Source organism: Oryctolagus cuniculus, chromosome 9 (assembly GCF_051225735.1).
Source record: "Oryctolagus cuniculus isolate XC-2025 breed Fujian yellow rabbit chromosome 9, ASM5122573v1, whole genome shotgun sequence".
NCBI classification, from domain to species: Eukaryota; Metazoa; Chordata; class Mammalia; order Lagomorpha; family Leporidae; genus Oryctolagus; species Oryctolagus cuniculus.
Genome location: NC_142875.1, coordinates 105,530,017 through 105,546,759, shown reverse-complemented (window position 1 = coordinate 105,546,759; position 16,743 = coordinate 105,530,017). Strand labels below are relative to the sequence as shown.

At 53.0% G+C, this 16,743-nt stretch overlaps 1 long non-coding RNA gene across 1 annotated transcript in view; it reads left to right on the top strand.

The window, feature by feature from the left end:
• LOC103348999 (uncharacterized) overlaps positions 1–8,376 on the top strand; it is a 71,500-nt gene extending 63,124 nt beyond the window's left edge. Inside the window, exon 3 of the long non-coding RNA XR_016212974.1 lies at positions 3,710–8,376. This is a non-coding gene — a long non-coding RNA (uncharacterized LOC103348999). The remainder of the gene's footprint in view (positions 1–3,709) is intronic.
• The last annotated feature ends 8,367 nt before the right edge of the window (positions 8,377–16,743 follow it).

The window sequence follows — 16,743 nt, the reverse complement described above, 5'->3', positions numbered from 1 at the left end:
CCATTGTTCCCGGGGTGCTTGGAACAGCTGCGGAGCACAGGAAGCTGGCGAAGCCGCCCGGGCTGCCTCTGCAGCAGCTGGCGGGCGCAGAGACCACCCCGGGCCCGTCAGCTCTCAGCACAGCTGCCCGAGCGGATGCACGGGATGCCGCCCGCAGCGTCCGACAGCTGAAGGCAGAGGGCATGGACTTGGCCACTCATACGATGCGTGTAGGTCAACCCTAAGGTGGAGGAAGCGGATTAAGTTCTCGAGGTCACTGGTGAGCCTGGCTCAGACTAGAAGTCTTCCAAGAGTTGTAGCCACAGGTAGGAGCTACGAGCGCTACTGAGGGGGTAGGAGGGATCTGACGGCTCGGCTTTCCTGTGGCCCTGCCTTCAGCCCCTCACCCGCCTCCCAAGCCTGGAAGGAACAGTGGAGAAGAAGCAAGTCCACAGTCCTGGGGAGGTGCCTGAGGGTCCCTTCTGCTGCCCATGCCTCAGGGCCCTCTGCAGGTAGCCACAGCTCCCACCATCTCACCACACTCCAGTTGCTGCTTAAAATAATCAGACATGGCTTTTACCCACAAGGAATGCTTAGTTTCTGGTTCTCCTCCACGTTGAGCTAATAAAGGACAAGCAGAAAATCAAGGCTAACTGCCAAGTCTCCATGCTCCGTCGTGGGGGCAGAACTTGACTCCCAGCACTGCCATTTGCAAATGGTGCTAACTTGGAGGAGGACACCAGCCTTGCACCCGTGTGTAGGGCGGGAGTCACAGGAGCCTCAGCCTGCGGGAGCAGGGCGGGTGCTGGGCACGTGAGCATCGGGGCAGCGGCAGCCTTCACTCTGGGGACGCCTTAGCCCCACGGGCACTCCCTCCATGCCCCTGCCCCGCTGCTGTCCCAGTCTGATTCCTCTGATGCTGTTGTTATGCAAGGGTTCGGCTCTCTCCCTGGCTCCAGGAGAGGGTGGGGGAGGCAGAGCAGGGAGAGGCTGCCCCCAGATATCCCAGGGGACAGGACCAGAGCCCCTCTTACTAAAGGGAGAAGCACACGGATCTCTACTGGGCTCCACCTGTGGGCTCTGCCAGCCACCTGTCCCCTCCCCAGCGCCAGGCCTCTGGCTAGCAGCCCGTCTGTCCGGGAGAGGGGACCTAGGGACAGGGACCCCTCCAGCTGCAGGCAAGTTCCTAGAAAGCCCAGTGGAATGGATGTCATTCCTTCACCGTGAGTAATCGGCCCGAACAAAGCCCACTGGTATTTCCGAGTCGGTTCCCAGTGCCCAGAGCTGGACCCGGCAGCTGAGCAGCTGTGGGGAACGGAATGCAGCTCCCCAGCCGTGGGGAGAGAAGGAGCCCGGGCCCGGAAGTGGGGAAGCACGCTGAGGGTCACCTCGTCCACACCTCCAGCTCTGGGCCTGAGCATCCCAAGACAAGGGTGTTCGGGGATCCCCTGGAACCCGGGAGGTTGAGTGGGGGAGTCTGGGTGCAGGGTGGGGACAGGAAGTGGTGTCCCTTTCTCTGCTGTCCCCTTGAGCTTCCACCAGACGGGGCTGCAGGACAGGAGGGAGATGAAGAGGAAGGAGCCTTTACCCCACCCCGGGGGTCTCTACCTCCCCCCACACCTTCTACTCTACTCCCCTGCCTCCTCTGGCCTCCTGGTCCGGCCTCCCTGGCCACCTCCCACTGCCTTCTGCCCGCTTGGAGCCACAAATCAGGTTCTTTTCTTAAGATTTCTTTCTTTATTTGAAAGGCGGATGTACAGAGAGAAAGGGAAAGACAGAGACAGAGGGGCGGGGGGAGATCGTCCATCTGCTGGTTCACTCCCCAGGCGGCTGCAATGGCCAGAGCTGGGCCAGGTACCTGGAACTCGATTGAAGTCTCCCCTGTGGGTGACAGGGACTCAAGTGCTTGAGTCGTCTTCTGTCTTCCGCTGCTTTCCCAGGCCATTAGCAGGCACCTGGAGGGGACGGGGCCTTCCCATGATCCGGGTGAGTCAGCCGGGGGAGCCCAGTCTTTGGCTGTAGCTCACTCAGTAGCTGTAGCAACCCTGCTGGCGAGGCTTCCCTGGGACAGACCCCAGAATGCCTGCCTCGACGCACCTCTGGGGACCTTCAGGCTCGAGGGACGGGGCTTTCTTCTGCTACCTCTCCCCCACCCTGCTCCCATCCACAATGAAACCCTGGGCCCCTGCCAGGCCACACGCCATGGTGAAATGCCCCCTCGGCCCCAGGACACACCCTGAAGTGTCTCCTCCCAAATGGTGACGATCACTTGCGCCATCCAGGTCAGGTGGGCCTTGGCATCACGGAGAGCGGGCCCTCGGGCTACGTTCCCAGAGCGGCTTCCTCTGTGTGCACTGCCCGATGTAAGGGCCCGCCCCCTCTCCCGACCATGGCGGGGCGGGGCACACCCAGGGGTCAGGGCCCCGCAAACCTGCTGTCTGCAAACATCGCAGTGAGAAAAGAAGATGCTTGTGAGCACACAGTGGCCTGTGGTCAGCGGGGCGAGCTCAGAGTCCTGGCCCCTGGGCCGGCAGCCAGCTGCCTGGGATGGTCAGAAGGTGAAGTCTGAATGGGAGAGCGGAAGCGCAGCGAGGCTGAGTTAAGCCCATTCATGAAAAAGATCTAGTCTCACTTCCTTATTGCCAGGAGTCATGTGTGGAGCGCGTGCGTGCGTGCGTGTGTGTGTGTGTGTGTGCCTGTGTGTGTGTGCGCGGGCAGGCGGGAGCGGCTACTTTCTGTCTCACTTCTCCCCCCACCCCTTACTCTTCTCATGTTCCCCCCTCCTCAACAATCTAAAGTTCATTCTCAGGAAACTGCCAAAGAATGTGTAGCTGGTCTGTGGTTTGCTGAAAAAAGAAAGAAAAGAAAGAGACTGATTCATAGAAAAGCAATACTGCCTCCCTCCCCCCAGCCTTCATCTCTCCCTCTCTCTCTCTCACACACACTCTCACACACACACACTCACACACACACACTCTCTCACACACACTCACACACACTCACACAACACACACATGTACACACACTCACACATATACACATGCACACTCACACACAACACTCACACACTGTCACACACACTCTGTCACATACACACACACATGCACACACAGTCTCACCCACATACCCACTCACACAACACACACACGCACACACATGTACACACTCACACACATACACACATGCACACACAACACTCACACACATGCACACACACTCACACAACACACATGCACACACACATGCACACACACATGCACACTCTCACACAACACACACACTGTCACACACACACTCTGTCACATACACACTCTCACGCACTCTCACACACTCACACACATACACACAACACACTCACACACACACTCTGTCACACATACACTCTGTCACATACACACTCTCATACACTCTCACACACTCACACACACGCACGCATTCCCAGGTCCTGCTCTGTGCCCCGCTGCTCCAGCTCTTCTCCTGGCCTGGGCTGCAGGGTCAGCCCTGGGTGGGACGGTAGCCCACCCAGCAGAGCTGAAGTCCACCGCCTGCCAGCTTCCCAGAGGCTTTCCCTTAGGAGAGAAGCTCACTGCTGTCCTGTCAGGTCCTGCCTCAGTGGGCCCTCCGTGCCCGTCGTGAGCATCGTGATGTCCGATGTCCCAGCTCCGGGCAGCTGTCAGCCTCCCCGGGTTGGTCTATAAGTGGAGGTGACAGTACCCCTGCCTCCTCCCAGGACTGCTGCGGTGATGAAGGGCTTTCCTGGCACAGCACGTGGTGACGGGAAGTGTCGTCGGGCCCTCCGAGGCAGGGGCTCCCGGCTGGAGCAAGCTGCCCCACCCCCAGCAGCGTGGAAGAGCCGCCCCCACCCCCACCCCACTGGGCAGAGCGGCCCCCTCAGCCTTTAGAAACAGAAACTGGGCCGACTACCAAGAAAAAACAAATGTGCACCCAGCTCTGCTCGACCCACTGCTGGATTCGCCTGGGGCCTCGCAGCCACGTGGGCGAGAACAGAGACTTTTCACAGGGAGGGAGATGAAACCCACGTCCTTGAAATGAATCCCTGCAGCGGGACGGGCTCAGCCCCGCTTGTTTCTCTCAGACCCGTCCAGAAGTGCTTACGGAGCAGCCGCGAGGATTTCAGAGTGATCTGGGGCGAGGCGCACCTGTCCCCACAGCTGAGGTCCCTCCGTGGGTGCAGCAGGTGGAAGGGCCCTTTGGTACTTTCCCTGCCTGCAGCCAACATCCCCGGCGCTGCTGATACCCCAAGGGGAGCTCCGTCTTGCTGAGCCGGCACATTTGGAAGGCTCTCTCGATGACAATTATGAATCACGAAGTCCTCGCAGTGAGCGAAGGAAGTCATCAGACACGTACCAGGGGCCCTCAAAGAGTCCGTGGGAAATGCGCATCATCTCTGAGAAATCTGTACGCATTTACTGCATTTATTTGAAAAGCAGAGAGACCGACGGATGGAGAGCTAGACAGACATCCCTCATCCACTGGTGTACTCCCCCATGTGTCTGCACCAGTTGTGGCCGGACCCGGCTGAAGCCCAAAGCTGGAAACTCCATCTGGCTCTGCCACGTGGGTGACAGGGACCCAACTGCTTGAGCCATCACCTGCCGCCTCTCAGGGTGCACGTTAGCAGGAAGCCGGAATTGAAAGCCGAGCCAGGCCCTTGATGTGGGATGCAGATGTCTCAAGCTGGCTCTTAACTGCTGTGTCAAATGCTCGCCCTGTGTTATCTTTTAATTCCATTTTCTCATGAACCTTTTGGTGCCGCACCAAAAACTGATGCCCACAGAGATCCTGGTGGTTGGTGGAGGTTAAAGCTGCTGCAGTTCTCCAAGCTACAGATGACACGGAGAGCTATTATTATGCTGCCCTTCCTGAGTTCTTCGTCACTGAACTGGGCAGAAGCTTCCAACCACACCCAGGGTCCCTCCCAAGGGGCCCCTGCAGGAAATGGGTCTTCCGGTGCTGCTGCCCCTGGTTTGCCTTGACCCTAACTTGGGCCATCGGATGCTTGCTAGGACTTCCGGGAGCAGGCACTCCAAGGCGGCCGAGCCCAGGTAGCAAAGGATGGGTTCCTCGCTAAGGAATCTCTCTCGGCCTTCATTTCCTTCCTCCGCGGCCCCACGCTGTCCATCCATAGTCAAAGAGAGGAAACACCTGGTCCGGGCGGGCGCCTCCGCCCTCGTGCTGGGGGACTCGCAGGAAGAGCTGTTTGGAGGTCTCGCAAGCTTGAAATAAAGCAACGGTTCAGCGGCAGTGTCCCTCCCCTCGCCTCCCGCCCCCACCTCCGTGCTCACCCACCCTCCAGCCCCTGCCCCAAACTGCCCCGCCCCGCTGCCGCCCAGCCCATGGCTGCGGTCGCCACTTCCAGACACCAGACACATCGGTGACCTAAGTGGGGCGCTCGGACGCCTCCATCAGGACAGGGAAGACCCTAGGGGTGGGGGCGCCACGGGACACGCATCCCCCCCCCCCACCTCGCCCCTTCCCTTCCTTTCCCTCCCCACCTCTCTGATTGCCAAGAACTGTCTTTAGCGCAACACTCGCTCTGGGCCCAGCACTTCTTTGTTTTTTTGACAGGAAGAGTGGACAGTGAGAGAGAGACAGAGAGAAAGGTCTTCCTTCTTGCCGTTGGTTCACCCTCCAATGGCTGCCGCGGCTGGCACGCTGCTGCTGGCACACCGCGCTGATCTGATGGCAGGAGCCAGGTACTTATCCTGGTCTCCCATGGGGTGCAGGGCCCAAGCACTTGGGCCATCCTCCACTGCACTTCCTGGCCACAGCAGAGAGCTGGCCTGGAAGAGGGGCAACCGGACAGAATCCGGTGCCCTGACCGGGACTAGAACCCGGTGTGCCGGCGCCGCAAGGCGGAGGATTAGCCTAGTGAGCCGCGGCGCTGGCCCGCCCGGCACTTTTACAAATCTTTTCACTCATGGATCACAGCGGCTCTGCAGGGCCGGGGGCCATCTCCTTGCAGCCAGAGGAGAGGCGCAGAGAGACCGAGCAGAGCAGCTCGGTCAGCATCGCACGGCTGTAGGCACCAGAGCCGGGCTTGCGTTCTTAGCGTCCACGCCCACGCTCCTGCCACGTTGGTTCTCCCACGCGCCCGCTGGTATTCACGCACCAACCACCGTGAGAACAAGAACTGTTCAGCCATCTTTTCCCTCCGCTCAGGCATGTCAATTATTCATTCATAAATCGAGTAAAAGGCTTGATATCTACCATGTGGTCAGCATATGCTACAGGCTGAAAAAGAACAAAGTGTTTTAAACAGCCTTCCTCACTTCCACTCGCTATGCGGTCGCTTAGGAGGCATGGTCAATGGTCTGCCAGAGTTGATATTCCCAGACTTGTCACCTCGCACTTATTCTCACCTTCTTGCTGGCCACTTAGTTTTTTTTTTTTTTTAATTAAATTTATTTTTTTATTTATATGAAAGGCAGAGACAGGGATCTTCCATTCCTTGGTTCAGTCCTCCAAATGCTTAGAATAGCAGGAGCTGGACCAGGCTGAGGTCAAGAGCTAGGAAGTCCATCTGGGTCTCCCATGTGTGTAGCACATCCCCTCAGGGTGTGCATGAGCAGGCAGCTGGAATCAGAAGAGAACCTAGGCACTCTGATATGGACTGCAGGGATCCCAATCAGCCTCTTAACCCCTGAGCCAATCGCCACCCCAACTTTGCCTTTTGGCTTTGAAAAATAGATGGCTGGCAAGCACCAAGCCCAAGCACTGTGACTGGGTGGGTGTCCAGAGAAAGAGAGGGTAGGGCTTTGCGGAGAGGCCTTGCTGCTGTGCTGGGTTTCCCATGCCGGCAGGCCCTAAATAACAGCAGGGGTGTTGTTAAAGGCACAGCAAGTCGGAGAGAAGGAGGGAGAGGGGCTGTACGCTGAAGCTGTGGTTTCTAGGCAGAGGGTAGACCCACACCTGGCTAAGGGGTGCCGGGCCCTTGCAGGGTAGTGCCCTGAGCGACCAGCCTAGATCCTGCAGGCTGTGGAGTCGTGCCGTGTGCCAGGAGGCCACATGTGGCAGAGCAGAAGTAGTGGGCGGGCTCAGTAGCCATCCTGGGGCTGCTGTCTCTGGGTGCACTGGGGAGCGGAGGGAGCTGGGAAGGAGCTGGGTGTGGCCCCAGGCTTCCTGCTTGCTCTGTTGAAATGGGCATCGTATCCTCTACTCTACAGGCTGCTGTAAAAACCCAGCGAGACGGAGGCGGCATGGAGTTAGCATGGCCCCTGTCCCCAATGACAATCCGTCAGCCCAGAGTGTCCCCTTGTCCCAGTGCCAGTTCATGAATCGGTTGGAAACTATGAAAATACCCAGCATTCACTGATGGGGTTCTCTCTCTCTCTCTCTCTCTCTCTCTCTCCCTGTTCCTAAGAGGATTGCGGGGGAAATGCCTTCTATAGGAGTAGCCACTTGACACAGTCGTTAAGATGCTACTTGGGATGCCCACAGACCATAGCAGGGTATCAGAATCCTGGCTCTGCTTCCAATTCTAGCTTCCTGCTGATGCATGCCCTGGGAGGCTGCAGGTGATGGCTCAAGAATTAGGGACCCTGCACCCACATAGGAGACCTGGATAGGATTGAGTTCCTGAATCCTAGGCGTTTAGGCTGTGAACTAGAAGATAGGATCTCTCTCTCTCCCTCTCTCTCTCCCTCTCTCTCTCTCTCTCTCTCTCTCTCTCTCCCCCTTTCTCAATTAAGAGAGAAGAGGTGTTAGCCACTCTGCAGTTCCATTTGGAGTCCACAGTGGGCTGGCGGAGTGGCTCGGCGACCCCAGCAGCCGTCCCATTCACCCTGGGCCCCGGCTGAGATTTGGTGCTTGGGCAGCAGCATGGGAGGGCTGGGGGCACATGACACCAACTCCTACCAGGATGCACTGGGCTCCCCAGCAAGTCCCCAGCCTTCCCTATCCCCTTTGGTTGAGCATCCAGATTGTGCCTTTTGGTTCCAAAATTGATCAGAATACATCAAATCCCTGTAAATTAGGGAGGTAGCCTCGGGGCCATTCTCACAAGCAAGGAGTAGAAATTCCAGTTAATTAACTTAAAACCATTCAACATCAGTCAACCTGGGTAACTTGCACTTGTACCAAAGTCCATGTTCTTTCTGACTTCCTGCTGCCCCTGGCTTCCAGAACGTTCCCTCCAGAATGTCTGTAACTGAGAACAGTGTACCATGGGCAAGGTAGGAGTGGGGTCCGAATGCTCACCTGCCTGAAGCTCCCCTCTGTGGCTAAGGATCAGGTTTATAGCATCCGCCTGCCTTCTTCCCTGCCAAGGGTAGCCGATGGCTGCCTCTGCCTGCAGCTGCCTATGTAGGAGCTCAGCAAGGGAGAACAAAGCTGGCAAGACGGTAAACCACTGCTACCCCTCTCCTTTGTGGGTCCTGATCTCCACACCTTCAATCACCCCCACAGTGCCCCAAGGTCCTGCTAGGTGGATGGATGGCCATGAACCTGACTTCAAGCCAACAGCATGTGGCTAGTGTTTCATCCCTTTCTCCCAAATAATAAGTCCTACTTTAACTGTTCATTGGTATCCCATTTCCATCTGAAGACACCTAGTGCTGTCAACCCTCTGAGGCGACCTACGTGTCTCTCCTGGATCCTGTTGAACTTCCTCACTCTCAGCATCACTTGGTTTTTGGTTGTTTGTTTTTTTGACAGGCAGAGTGGACAGTGAGAGAGAGAGAGAGACAGAGAGAAAGGTCTTCCTTTGCTGTTGGTTCACCCTCCAATGGCCGCCGCGGCCGGCGCACCATGCTGATCTGAAGCCAGGAGCCAGGTACTTATCCTGGTCTCCCATGCGGGTGCAGGGCTCAAAGACTTGAGCCATCCTCCACTGCACTCCCAGGCCACAGCAGAGAGCTGGACTGGAAGAAGAGCAACCGGGACTTGAACTGGCGCCCATATAAAATGCCAGCACGGCATCCCTTCATGGCTTTGCCTTTTTTTTTTTTTTAGAAAGCTTTTATTTAATAAATATAAAAATTTCATAGGTACAGCTTTTGGAATATAGCAGTTCTTCTCCCCATACCCGCCCTCCCACCCCCACTCCAATCCCACCTCCTACTCCCTCTCCCATCCCATTCTTCATTAAGATTCATTTTTAATTATCTTTATATACAGAAGATCAACCCTATACTAAGTAAAGATTTCAACAGTTTGCACCCACACAGACACACAAAGTATAAAGTCCTGTTTGAAGACTAGTCTTACCGTTAATTCTCATAGTACAACACATTAAGAACAGAGGTCCTCCATGGAGAGCATGTGCACAGTGACTCTTGTTGTTGATTTAATAATTTACACTCTTATTTATGACGTCAGTGATCACCCGAGGCTCTTGTCATGAGCTGCCAAGGCTATGGAAGCCTTTTGAGTCCACAGACTTTGTCAGTATTTAGACAGGGCCATAAGCAAAGTGGAAGTTCTCTCCTCCCTTCAGAGAAAGGTACCTCCTTCTTTGATGGTCCCTTCTTTCCACTGGGATCTCACTCACAAAGATCCTTCATGTAGGCCATTTTTTGCCGCAGTGTTTTGGCTTTCCATGTCTCATAGATTTTTTTAACAAGTCTTCCTATCTGATCTAATAGGATAATTTCCTCACCCTGACTCATTCAGGAGTTTCTTAGTTATTCTTAGTCTTTTGTGGTTCAAATGGATTTCAGAATCAAGTGGCCACATTCCACCAAAAAAAAAAAAAAAAAAAAAAAAAAAAAAAGGAAAAAAAAAAAACACAAAACAAAACCAAACCCTGATTTCTGGAGTTCTTATTACAATTCCACTGGATCCAAACGTCAATCAAAGTGAGGAGAATTTACATCAGTACACAATCGAGTCTTTCTATCCATTGTCTCTTCATTTTGTCTGGGGATTCTCAATGAGTTTTTCCTCCTAACAACCTTGTACATCTCTGATCTATTCCTCAGTATCTTATTTTTTGCTATGCTGTGTTAGATTTTAAAGTAAAGTTTTGGGTTTTGATGGTGCATAAAAATGAACTTTAGTATAGTGGTATTTCATCTTTGATAGAAGTTTCCTTTGCATCTTTGTAGACTGCAGAATACTGTAGGGTATCTCTGTGAACACTCAAATAATGTGCAAATGCCACAGCTCTGTTTCTTTCCTTTCCATCCCATGTAACTTTCATTTCTTCTTCTTTCCTGTACTGAGAACTTCCAGCAAAATAAAATAAAAGCAATGAGAAGAGCGGCCCACGCTGTGGCACGGTAGGCTAAGCCTCCGCCTGCGGCACAGGCATCCGATATGGGCACCTGTTCATGTCCTGGCTGCTCTTCTTCCTATCCAGCTCTCTGCTGTGGCCTGGGAAAGCAGTAGAAGATGGCCCAAGTGCTTGGGCCCTGGTACCCGTGTGGGAGACCCGGTAGAAGCTCCTGGCTCCTGGCTTCAGATCAGCTCAGCTCTGGCTGTTGTAGCCATTTGGTGAGTGAACCAGCAGATAGAGGACCTTTCTCTCTATCTCTCCCTCTAGAGTCTGTAACTCTACCTCTCAAATAATAAAAAAAAAATCTTAAAAATTTAAAAGCAATGAGAGAATATATCCTTAGCTTTTCACTGGTCTCAAAGGGAAAATTTTTAATAGTTTCTTCTGGAATAGGTAGTTACTCTGTGAGAGACAGAGAAGGAGAGAGAGAGAGAGAATACACAGTTGCATGCACACACCCATAGGCAGATGCTGGAAAAATCTTATCAGACTCAGGAAGTCACCTTTGATTCCTAGTTGGGCAAGAGTTGTTATCATAAACAAATATTGAATGTTATCAACCGTTTTCTGCCTGTATTGAGATGGTCATACAGTTTTTCTTCTCTTACTGAACTTCTGAGGGTGAACTACATTTAGCAACTTTCTAACACTGACCCACCTTTGCATTCAAGGAATAAATACAACTTGGTCACCCTTGCTTATCTTTTTAGTATACGGCCAGCGTTAAAATGCTAATGTTGGCCGGCGCCACGGCTCACTAGGCTAATCCTCCACCTTGCGGCACCAGCACACCGGGTTCTAGTCCCGGTCGGGGCGCCGGATTCTGTCCCGGTTGCCCCTCTTCCAGGCCAGCTCTCTGCTGTGGCCAGGGAGTGCAGTGGAGGATGGCCCAAGTGCTTGGGCCCTGCATCCCATGGGTGACCAGGAGAAGTACCTGGCTCCTGCCATCGGATGGCCGTGGCAGCCATTCGAGGGTGAACCAACAGGAAAGGAAGACCTTTCTCTCTCTCTCTCTCTCTCACTGTCCACTCTGCCTGTCAAAAAAATAAATAAATAAAAATAAATTTTAAAAAACCGCTAATGTTGTGTTTAGGATTTTTGCATCTGTGTTTATCAGAGAAATGGATTCTGTGATTTTTTTTTTAATTCTTTTTTTGACTAGGTCTGATTTTGGTATCACAGAATGATGATAGCTAGCCTCATAGAATGACTTGAAAAATGTTCCCTTTTATTCTACTCTAAAGGAGAATTTAAGGAATATTAGAAGTATATTTTTCCTTAATGTTTGGATCTCACCTACAAAATAATCCGGGATCAATAGTTTCTTTGGAAGGAGATTAGTAAGTGCACATTACCCAACTTTAATGGTTTTAAATGGTTATATTCAGGATTTTCATTCTCTCTCTCTCTCTCTCTCACACACACACACACACACACACGATGTTTGCTTGTTTATTTTCATCTACTTGAAAGGCAGAGGGACAGAAAGAGAGGCAAAAAAGAGACCTGCCCACCCACAGGTTCACCCCCCAAATGGCTGCAGCAGCCGGAGCTTTCTCTCTTAGTCCCTCTTGACGGCATTATTAATTCCAATCACCTTTCTAAAGAAGCATCTTCCAGTCTCCTTAATCCTCTCTGTTCTTCTCTTTTTAAAAGATTATTATCTTGGGGATAGCACTGTGGCGTGGCAGGTAAAGCCACCACCTGCAGTGCCGGCATCTCATATGGGTGTGGGTTCAGTCCCAGCTGTTCCACTTCCAATCCAGCTCTCTGCTATGGCCTGGGAGAGTAGTGGAAGATGGCCCAAGTGTTTGGGCCCCTACACCCACGTGGGAGACCCGGAAGAAGCTCCTGGCTCCTGGCTTTGGATAGGCTCAGCTCTGTCTGTTGCAGCCATTTGGGGAGTGAACCAGCAGATGGAAGACCTTCTCTCTCTCTCTGCCTCTCTGTAACTCTGCTTTTCAAATAAATAAATAAATCTTTAAAAAAAAAAAAAGATTCTTCTTTTGTTCTAACTTCCTTTGCATTCTCACCTTGTTGCCATTCAGATCCTCTTCCTTGCTATTATAAAAGCTCATAGGCACATGTTTTCCTCTCTCATCCCAAACCACCTCCTGCCCCTGTTCCAACTTCATTCTCCAAGTCGAAATAAGTGGTGCTGTCATTGTCAGTCAGTTCTAATCCCCACTATGGTTTCTTCTTTGCCGATGGAGTTAGTTGGGAAGTGTATCTTTAGGTTTCCAAACATAGGATTCTGTTCTAAGTCACTTTTTTGTTACTGACTTTTTCCTCAATTTCCTTGAGTCAAAGTAAGAGATCTGCAAGATACGGATAGGAATTTGCTAAAATTGCTTGACCACACAAGTTTCTTGAACTTCCCAAGTATACTTGAAAAGAATGTGTTGATTTCGTTTCTTGGGTTCTCCGCTCAACATACAGAGTTAGTTCAAGCTTGCTAACTGTGATGACCAAAGTTTCTAAGTTCTTTATCTGTTGCTTGCTTTATCACATAGTGAGAGAGCATATTAAGGCTTCCTCTGATGGAGATTTGTCAGTTTCTTCTCTCACTTTTTTTTTTTTTTTTTTTTTTGACAGGCAGAGTGGACAGTGAGAGAGAGACAGAGAGAAAGGTCTTCCTTTGCCGTTGGTTCACCCTCCAATGGCCGCTGCAGCCGGCACGCTGCGGCCGGCGGACCGCGCTGATCCGAAGCCAGGAGCCAGGTGCTTCTCCTGGTCACCCATGGGGTGCAGGGCCCAAGTACTTGGGCCGTCCTCCACTGCACTCCTGGGCCACAGCAGAGAGCTGGCCTGGAAGAGGGGCAACTGGGACAGAATCCGGCGCACCGACCAGGACTAGAACCCGGTGTGCCGGCGCCGCAAGGCAGAGGATTAGCCTAGTGAGCCGCGGCGCCGGCCTTCTCACATTTTATTTTACAAGTTTGGGAAGGTACGTTACCAGTTACACACGAGTTCAAGACTGTTAGATCCTTCTGGTGAATTGAACATTTTACCATTATGTGGTTGTCTCTCTTTGTATCTAATCAGGCTTTTTTGCTTTACAGTAAAATTTATCTGGTGATAATAGTTATCCTGCTTCCTCTTTTATTACTCTTGGCCGGGCATATCTTTTCCCATGCTTTTACTTTCAACCTCTCAGTGTCTGTAAGTTGTAACTTTGAGAACAAAACAAATTAGATTTTTAAATCCACTCCAGAACTTTCTGCACCTTCACAGTCATTATTTTATTCTTTTAAAGGGAAAGAGCTTAGTCCATTGCATTTGTAATGATTACTGACATAATTGGTTTATTTCTATCATAATATTTTTGTCCCTTCAGGTTTTTTTTTGCTTAAAAATTTTATTTGACAGGTAGAGATACAGATAGAGAGAGAGACAGAGAGAAAGGTCTTCCTTCCTTTGGTTCACTCCCCAAATGGCCACCATGGCTGGCGCTGCGCTGAAGCCAGGAGCCAGGAGCCAGGAGCCAGGTGCTTCTCCTGGTCTCCCATGGGGTGCAGGGCCCAAGGACTTGGGCCATCCTCCACTGCACTCCCTGGCCACAGCAGAGAGCTGGACAGGAAGAGGAGCAACCGGGACAGAATCCAGCGCCCCGACCAGGACTAGAACCCGGTGTGCCGGCGCCGCAGGCGGAGGATTAGCCTATTGAGCATCGGCGCCGGCCAAGGACCTTAGCATGTTTCAAATTGGTTTACACCCCATTTTAACATTTGATGCTTTGGGGTTTATTTTAGCTCTGTCAGTTCCCTCCGGCACCTCATTGCTGTTCTTTTTGTCTTACCTTTAGGTCGGCTCGTAGAGCCGCCTTTTCCTTCCGCCACGAGTCCTACTTGCCCCTCGGTGGTTCCCTCTGCCATCATTCCCTGAAATCTATCCCAGTGAGGCTCTGCAGGTGGTAACCACAGTTAGTTCTCCTTTTTTGAAAATATCTTTCTTTTATCCTCATTCTTGAGATGTTGCTTTGCTGGTATATATTTACATTGATGGCTACTTTCTGTTTTCCAAGATTATTCACTATGTAGTCTCCACGGAAAGACAGTTTAGCACAAAGAGCTGCCCCTGCTTCTCTTCCTGAGACAGGGACAAGCAGTAGGAGCCCATGGAAAAATGTCTCCTACCCATTTCAAATTAAAATGTAAAAATAAAAAGGGCCTAAAGAAAACAAATGCAAGTCCTAGGAAAGGTGTTTCTAACTGGGGACTGGCATGGCTCGCTGGGTTCAGCTGCTGCCTGTGACTCCAGCCTCCCATAGGAACACTGGTTCAAGTCCCAGCTGCTCCACTTCCAAACCAGCTCCTTACTAATAAGCCTGGAAAAGCAGCAGAAGACGGCCCAAGTGTGCGGGACCCCTTCCCCCATGTGGGAGACCTGGGTGGAGCTCCTGGCTCCAGGCTTCAGCCTGGCCCAGCCCCAGTCATCGTACTCACTTGGGGAGTGAACCAGCAGGCGGATGATCTCTCGCTGCCTCTCTGCCTCTCTCTCTCTCTCTCCTTCTCTCTCTCTCTCTGTAAGTCTGCCTTTCAAATGAATAAATAATTTTTTTTTAAAAATGGAAAATTGACTTACAGAAAAGCTAAAAGCCATGCCCTCCTCCCAGAATCTGATTCACCAAGGCTGGGGTGGGGCCTGAGAACCTGCATTTTTAAGAACTTTTTCCAAAGGGTCACCTTTGGTGCAGGAGTCCTGGAAGCAGCTTAGTTGAGGGCATGAACGCCCTAACTGTCCCCACTGCCACAGTCCCAGATGCCTGCACGCGCGTCAGGGGCCAGGTGGGTGTCTGGAGAGTACTAGAGGACAAGCTTTATTTCCTCTGCTGGTCTCCATTTGCTACTTTCGATAGAAGTCCACCATTTAAAGGAAGTCTTTATATATAAAAAAGTTTACCTATATATTTGAAAGTCAGAGTTGGGAGTGGGGTGGAGATCTTCCATCCACTGGTTCACTACCTGAATGGCCACAATGACAGGGGCTGGGTCAGGCAGAAGCCTGGAACCTGGAACTTCTACCAGGGTCTCCCACGTGGGTGCAGGGGCCAAGCACTTGGGGCATCCTCCGATGCCTTCCCGGGTGCATTCGCAGGGAGCTGGACGGGAAGTGGAGCAGCTGGGGCTGGAACTTGCATTCATGAGATGCCAACATTGCGAGTGGTGGCAGCTGAACCTGCTGTGCCACATTCACAGCCACATCCACGACACTGGCCCCTTAAAGGAAGTCCTAAGGGAAGGAGCTGGGTGTTTCTAGAACTTAGATGCCCAGACTAAGAAAGGGGTCAGGGAGACCGAACCTCTCTACAGCCTGTCTGCTGCCAGCAGGGTCTGTTAACAGAGCCTCGGACAAAAGGAGAAGTGAAGAGGAGCTAGGAGGGCAGTGGGTCGCCGCTGCCCGGAAGGGGCAGAGAGGGCCGGAGTTTTAGGAGGGAAATCTGAGGCTGCCGGCTCTGGGCTCGACCCCTAACCGGGCCAGGTGGCAGCCCCCGGCCCCGGCTGGCCTCGCACTTCCCTACAGCTGTCACCCGGCTCTCCCCAGCTGGCCGCTGCTCCCCACACCTTCTCCTGGGGAAGCAGCTGCCACTGTCCCCTTCCTGAGTCAGGTCGCGTGGACTTCCTGTCCCCCAGTCACTTGTCCAGTCCGGTCCTGTGGGGACACACCCACGCACACAAGCCAGCACCTACCCCTGCGCGGAAGCATGGGACGCTCTTTCTTCCCCTCCCCCCAGGTCGGCCACCAGCCCCAGGCCAGCCTCTCTGCGGGTCCCCAGTTCCAGGGACCTGGTGTTTCCCAGATGAGGACCCAGGGGGAACCGACACCGTCCCATCACCGCCACAACCACGGTGGTGGGGAGGGTGGGGGAAGGGATGACAACTCTGCGGAATGCACGTGATTAGCTGCTCCTCAGAGAACCCAAAACTTTTTCTGAAAGGGGACAAAAAAAGTGCAGAAAGGCCCCAACTCCTGATTGGCCGGTGGACTCTGGAATGCCTCGCTACCGTAAATGCTCACGTAGCCGCTGCTGTTGCCCAAGAAGCGGATCCCCGTTCTCCAAGCCACGGTGGCTTCCCCGCGAAGGTCCCCTCTCCCTTGGCGTCTCCGCCCCCGCGGGCAGGACGAAGGCCTCGGCAGGCCTAGGTTCGCAGGGGCTGCACTAGAAGCTATGTCACCGACAGGCTGGCGGCAGAACCGGGACCTCTCTGTCACTTTCCCTGGAGGCTCCTCGTGGAAACCCACGCGGCCGTTTTTCCAGCGGCTTCTCTAGGCAGCGATATACGGTATTTCCTGTGAGGAATGCGCTATTCACAACCACCTACCTTTTCGGATAGGGAAAGGATTAGAGTGACCTTATAGCTAATCAATGCCTCCGTGCCTGGAGCCCTCCGCCCCCAGAGTCCCCAGCGCCTACCCAAAACCTCCCTCCCCTCCATTTTCCCCCTCCCCAGCCGCCACTCCTCTTCCTACCCCAACCAGGGCCAGGAGGGCTAAACAGGGAACTGGGGGGAGAGAGCAGGAAGGGG